This window comes from Vulpes vulpes, chromosome 13, assembly GCF_048418805.1.
Source record: "Vulpes vulpes isolate BD-2025 chromosome 13, VulVul3, whole genome shotgun sequence".
Lineage (NCBI taxonomy): Eukaryota > Metazoa > Chordata > Mammalia > Carnivora > Canidae > Vulpes > Vulpes vulpes.
In genome coordinates this window covers 39,110,675-39,117,008 of record NC_132792.1, presented here as the reverse complement: position 1 = coordinate 39,117,008, position 6,334 = coordinate 39,110,675, and the positions used below count along the sequence as shown (strand labels likewise).

The 6,334-nt window shown below is 34.3% G+C and overlaps 1 pseudogene; it reads left to right on the top strand.

The window, feature by feature from the left end:
- Positions 1 to 5,536: 5,536 nt before the first annotated feature.
- LOC112932123 (translocon-associated protein subunit gamma pseudogene) lies at positions 5,537 to 6,048 on the top strand (annotated as a pseudogene).
- Positions 6,049 to 6,334: the final 286 nt, after the last annotated feature.

Here is a 6,334-nt window from a genome sequence, read left to right as displayed (position 1 = left end):
TGATGGACACTTGGGTTGCTTCCTTACCTTTGCTATTGTAAATGATGCTACAGTAAACATGAGGGTGCGTATACTCTGAATTAGTGTTATCATTTTCTTTGGGTATTACCTAGTAATGGAATTACTGGATTATATATGATATTTGTTATTTTTACTTTAACTATTTTACTGTAATACTATATGGTATTCCTATTTACTATAATACTATATGGTATTTCTTTTTTTTTTTAAAGATTTTATTTATTTATTCATGAGAGACACAGAGAAAGAGAGAGAGAGGCAGAGACACAGGCAGAGGGAGAAGCAGGCTCCATGCAGGGAGCCCGATGCGGGACTCGATTCCGGGACTCCAGGATCACGCCCTGGGCTGAAGGCAGGCACTAAACCCCTGTGCCACCCAGGGATCCTCCTATATGGCATTTCTATTATTTTTACTTTTACTATTTTACTATTGTATGCTGTCTCTTTTTTTACTTTTTTAAGAAATTTCTATACTGTTTTCCATATACCTACCAGCAGGGCATGGGGGATCCTTTATCTCTACATCCTCACTAGTACTTGTTATTTTTTGTCTTTTTGATTCTAGCCATTTTGACAGGTATAAAGTAATATCTCACTGTGGTTTAGATTTGCATTACCCTGATGATTAGTGACATCAAGTATCTTTTTATATGTCTGTTGGCCATCTGTATATCTTCTTTGGAAAAATGTCTATTCAAGTCTTCTGTTTTTAAATCAGATTATTGTGGGATTTTTTTTTTTTTTTTGGTTTTGGTCTTTTTCTGGTATTGTATAAGTTCTTTATATGTTTTGGATATTAAGCCTTTATTGGATATATCATTTGTAAATTTCTTCTTCCATTCAGTAAGTTGCCTTTTTGTTTTCCTGATGTTTTCCTTTGCTATGCAAAAGCTTCTCATTTGGTATAGTCCCAATAGTTTATTTTTGTTTTGTTTTGTTTTATTTTTTAAGATTTTATTTATTCATGAGAGACACAGAGACACAGGCAGAGACACAGGCAGAGGGAGAAGCAGGCTCCATGCAGGGACCCCGATGTGGGACTCGACCCCAGGACTCCAGGATCACGCCCTGGGCTGAAGGCAGATAGATGCTTAACCGCTGAACCACCCAGGCGTCCCTATTTTTGTTTTTGTTTCCCTTGCCTGAGAAAATTTATTTAGAAAAATGTTGCTAAGATTGATGTCAAAGATGCTGCTATGTTCTTTTTTAGGAGTTTTATGGTTTCAGGTCTCACGTTTGGGTCTTTAATCCATTTTGAGTTTATTTTTCTGTATGGTGTAAGAAGGGTCCAGTTTCATTCTTTGTATGTAGCTGCTCAGTCTTCCTAACATCATTTGTTGAAAAAACTTTTTCCTATTATATATTCTTGCTTTCTCTATTATAGATTAATTGACTGTATGTATATGGGTTAATTTCTGGGCTTTTTATTTTGTTCCCTTTGATCTCTAAGTCTGTTTTTGTGCCAGTGCCATACTGTTTTGATGACTATAGCCTTGTAGCATATCTTGAAATTTGAGAATGTGATACCTCCAGCTTTGTTTTTTCTCAAGATTGCTTTGGCTATTCAGAGCCATTTGTGGTTCCATGCAGATTTCGGTATTATTTGTTCTGGTTCTGTGAAAAATACTTATTGTTATTTTGATAGAGATTGCATTTAATTTGTATATTGAGGTTTTTTTCTAGTATTATTAAGGTATAAGTGACTCAAAGTAAGTCTAGAAGTTGGGTGGTACCAGTCTGCCAACTTTGCTCTTCATTATCCTGTTGGCTTTTCAGGATCTTTTACCTTGCCATATAAACTTTAAAGTCAGTTTGTCAATAACCACAAAGTAACTTGGGGATTTTAGTTGTATTTATGGGGTAAGTTGAGAAGAGTTGACATCTTAACAAGTCTTACTATCCATTAACTTGGAATATCTTCTGTTTATTTACAACTTTATTTCATCAGAGTTTTGTATCTTTTCTTTTATGTACATGCTTGGTTTTATGTATGCCTTCTTAGGGTGCTAATGTAAATGGTATTCTGCTTTTTATTTAAAATTCCAATTATTCATTGCCATTATATAAGAAAGCAGTTGATTTTTGTATATTAACCTTACTCGTATCCTGCAACCTTGCTACGTGCACTTGTTAGTTATAATAATTTTTTGTTGTTTTTATTGTTGATTCCTTGGGATTTTCTACATAGATAATTGTATCCCCTATAAACAAGATAGTTTGATTTCTTTCTTTCCAATCTATATACCTTTTATTTCCTTTTCTTCCCTTATTGCATTAGCCAGGACTTCTGGTATGATGTTGAGTAGGAATGATAAAAGGGGATATTCTTATTTTGTCTCCCATTTTAGGGGAAAAACATTAAGTTTTTCATCATTTAAGTATGATGTCAACTGTAGAGTTTTTGTAGATGTTCTTTACCAAGTAATGGAAGTTTTCTTTTATTCCTGGTTTGCAGAGAGGGTTTTTTTTTTTTTATTATTCAGAGTTTTTTTTTTTTTTTATTGGAGTTTGATTTGCCAACATATAGTATAACACCCAGTGCTCATCCCATCAAGTGCCCCGCTCAGTGCCCATCACCCTGTCCCCCTGTCCCCCCGCCCACCTCCCCTTCCACCACCCCTTGTTCATTTCCTGGAGTTAGGGGTCTCTCATGTTTTGTCACCCTCTCTAATTTCTCCCACTTTTTTCAGAGTGCTTTTTATCATAAATGAGTGTTAGATGTTTTCAAATGCTTTTTCTGTGTCTATTGATGTGATTTTATGATTTTTCTTCTTTAGTATGTTAATGTGATGAAACATTAATTAGTTTTCAAGTGCTGAACCAAGCCTGCATACCTGGAATAAATCTCACTTGATTGTGGTGTATAATTCTCATGTTAGTTTCACTTTGCTAATATTTTGAGGGGGATTTTTGCATCTCTATTCATGAGAAATATTGGTCTGTAATTTTCTTTCCTAGTAATATCTTTGTATGGTTCTGGTATTAGGGTAGTGCTGACTTCATTAAAAATAAATTAGAAGTGTTTCCTCTGTTTCCATTTTCTGGAAGAGATGTTAGGGCATTGGTACCATTTTTTTCACCTTCCCATGTAAAAATTCTTTCAAAACTCAACCAATAAAAATATTTTGCTTTTAATTAATCACCTTCTTATTATTTAATTAATTACCTGGTTTTTTTTTGTTTTGTTTTGTTCCTTATGGATAGTTTTGTTTTAGTTTACATACAGTAAAATGCACAGACAGTAACATACCATTTGATAAGTTTTGACAATTGTATATACTCATTTAACCACTACTCTAATCAAGATATAGAATATTTAAGTTACCCTAGAAAGCTCCCTTGTGCCCGATTCCAGCCAATTCTTCTTGACCACAAACACACAGTAGTAACCATTCTTCTGATTCCTATTATCATAGCTCAGCTTTGCCTCTTATTAATCTTTAGATAAATAGAGTTATATATCATGTATTTCTTTTGTGTCTCACTTTTTCACTAAATATAATGTTGAGATTCATCCATATTATTTTGTGTCAGTAGCTCATCTCTTTTTTATTACTAAGTAGTAATATGTGACAATTAGTTTATCCATTCTCCTGTTTGTGAACATTTGAGTTATTTCCATTTAGAGTGATCATGATTAAAGCTGACAGGAACATTCTACAGATCCCTTTATGGATATATGTCTTCATTTGTGGAGCGGGGGGTGGGGGGGAGGGTGTCGGTAAATATCTAAGAGTGCAATTTCTGGGTAATAGGTACATATGGTTGAAATTTATAAATTTGTGAGTTTTCTAAGATGGTTGTACCACTTTGCATTTCCATCAACAATGTATGAGTAGCCCAGTTGTTCCACATTCTCACCAGTGTTTGGTATTGTCAATCTTTAAACATTTTTATCAATTCTAATTGAATAAAATTTTGCTGTGGTCTTTGAATTTTCCCAAATGACTAATGGTGATCATTCATATATCATCTTTTGCGAAATGTCTGTTCAAGTTTTTGCTCATTTTTTTAGAGGTTGTAGAAGTTTTTTATGTATGCTAGATTCAAGTACACTATCAGTTATATGTATCACAAATATTTTCCCTCAGTCTGTGGACTTGCCTTTTCATTTTATTATTAAAGTCTTTTATGAACAAGAGTTTTTCACTTGAATTAAGTCCAATTTATCAGTTTTTCTTTTATGGTTAATATGTTTTTTTTCCTATCTAAGAAATCTTTGCCTATCCTAAAGTCCTACAATTAATATCCTATATTTTCTTATAGAAGTTTTATTATTATAGCTCTTATGTTTAGGTTTATCTTCTGACTCAAATGAACTTTTGTGTATCATGAGAAGGGGATATTGATATTTACTTCCCATGCAGGTATCCAGTTGTTTCAACATCATTTGTTGAAAATATTTTTCTTTAAAAAAGAATATTTTTTTTAAAAAAATTTCTTTTGTTGAAAATCGTATGGGTCTATTTCTAGAATATCTATTCAGCTCCACCAATTTATGTGTCTATCTACACTGTCTTCCTTAGTGAAGCTTTATAGTGTTTCTTGAAATAAGTAGTCCTTCAACTTTGTTCCTTTTCAAGACTGATTTGGCTATATTGAATACTTGTCATTTCCATATATGTTTTAGAATTAGCTTGTCAATATCTACCAAAATTCTGTTTGGATTTTAGTGGAATTGGGTTGATCTAAAGATAACTTGGAGAAAACATTTCAATAATACTGAATCTTTCTATTAATAAATATTTTCTATCTCTCCATTTATTTAAGAATATATTTCTTAGTAATGTATAATTTTTAGTATATTTTTTCAAAGTTTTCTTAAATTAATTGCTAATTATTTTTGATGCAATTATCAATAGTATTTTAAAATTTCATTTTCTGCTCATTTAATTGCTAGTAGAGAGAAATTTTGTAACTTGATCCAGTATGCCATTACTTTGATCAATTATTATTTCTAGTAGATTACTTGGTATGTGTCTGTTATCAACAATAGGATTTCTTCTTCCTTTCCTTTTTTCTCCATTTTATTTATTTATTTTCTCTATTGCTAGGCTAGGACTTTCAGTATAAGGTGAATAGAAGTGGTGAGAACGGATATCCTTCTTTTTCCTCCAAGCTAATAGTAAAACAGTCAATATTTTACCATTACATATAATGTTGAGTGTAAGTTTTTAATGGATGTACTTTATGATGCTGAGAAAGTTATTTTTTTAAGTTTTTATTTAAATTCCAGTTAGTTAATATACAGTGTAATATTAGTTTCAGGTATACAATTTAATGATTCAATACTTCTGTATAACACCTGGTACCAGGGGGAAATAATCCCTGGGTGGCTCAACAGTTTAGCGCCTGCCTTTGGCCCAGGGCATGATCCTGGAGTTCCAGGATCAAGTTTCGTGTTGGGCTCCCTGCATGGAGCCTGCTTCTTCCTCTGCCGTGTCTCTGCCTCTCTCTCTCTCTCTCTCTCTTCGGGAATGCCTTCATCGTGTCCACCATCCCCATCTGGCTGTATTGGAGAATATAGCATATGGATCTTATTCAGTCAGCCATGCTCTATAGTGTGATGACCCTAGTAAGCACTTACCTGGTGGCTTTCGCATACAAAAACGTGAAATTTGTTCTTAAACACAAAGTAGCACAGAAGAGGGAGGATGCTATTTCCAAAGAAGTGACTCGAAAACTCTGAAGCTGATAACAGAAAGATGTCTCGAAAGGAAAAAGATGAAAGAATTTTGTGGAAGAAGAATGAAGTTGCTGATTATGAAGCTACAACATTTTCCATCTTCTATAACAACACCCTATTCCTGGTCTTGGTCATTGTTGCCTCCTTCTTTATATTGAAGAACTTCAACCCAAAGGTGAACTATATTTTGTCCATAAGTGCTTCATCAGGCCTCATCGCCCTTCTGTCTACTGGCTCCAAGTAGACCGTACAGGCTTTGGCCCCGGGCTTTGTATCTATGGGTGGCCTGTGGTATATGGAAAAGTAACAGGGTGGTCAGAGTGAGAGACACACAAGATGTTTTTATAGTCTGCAGTTGGAGGGTTTGAAGAACCCAACAAAATGTAATTCAGTATTTGTTTATTGGCTCTTTTTTTAAAAAATTTTATGTATTTATGATAGTCACACACAGAGAGAGAGAGGCAGAGACATAGGCAGAGGGAGAAGCAGGCTCCATGCACCAAGAGCCCGATGTGGGATTCGATCCCGGGTCTCTAGGATCACGCCCTGGGCCAAAGGCAGGCGCTAAACCTCTGCGCCACCCAGGGATCCCCTATTGGCTCTTTTTTTGACAGATTGTTGAAATTA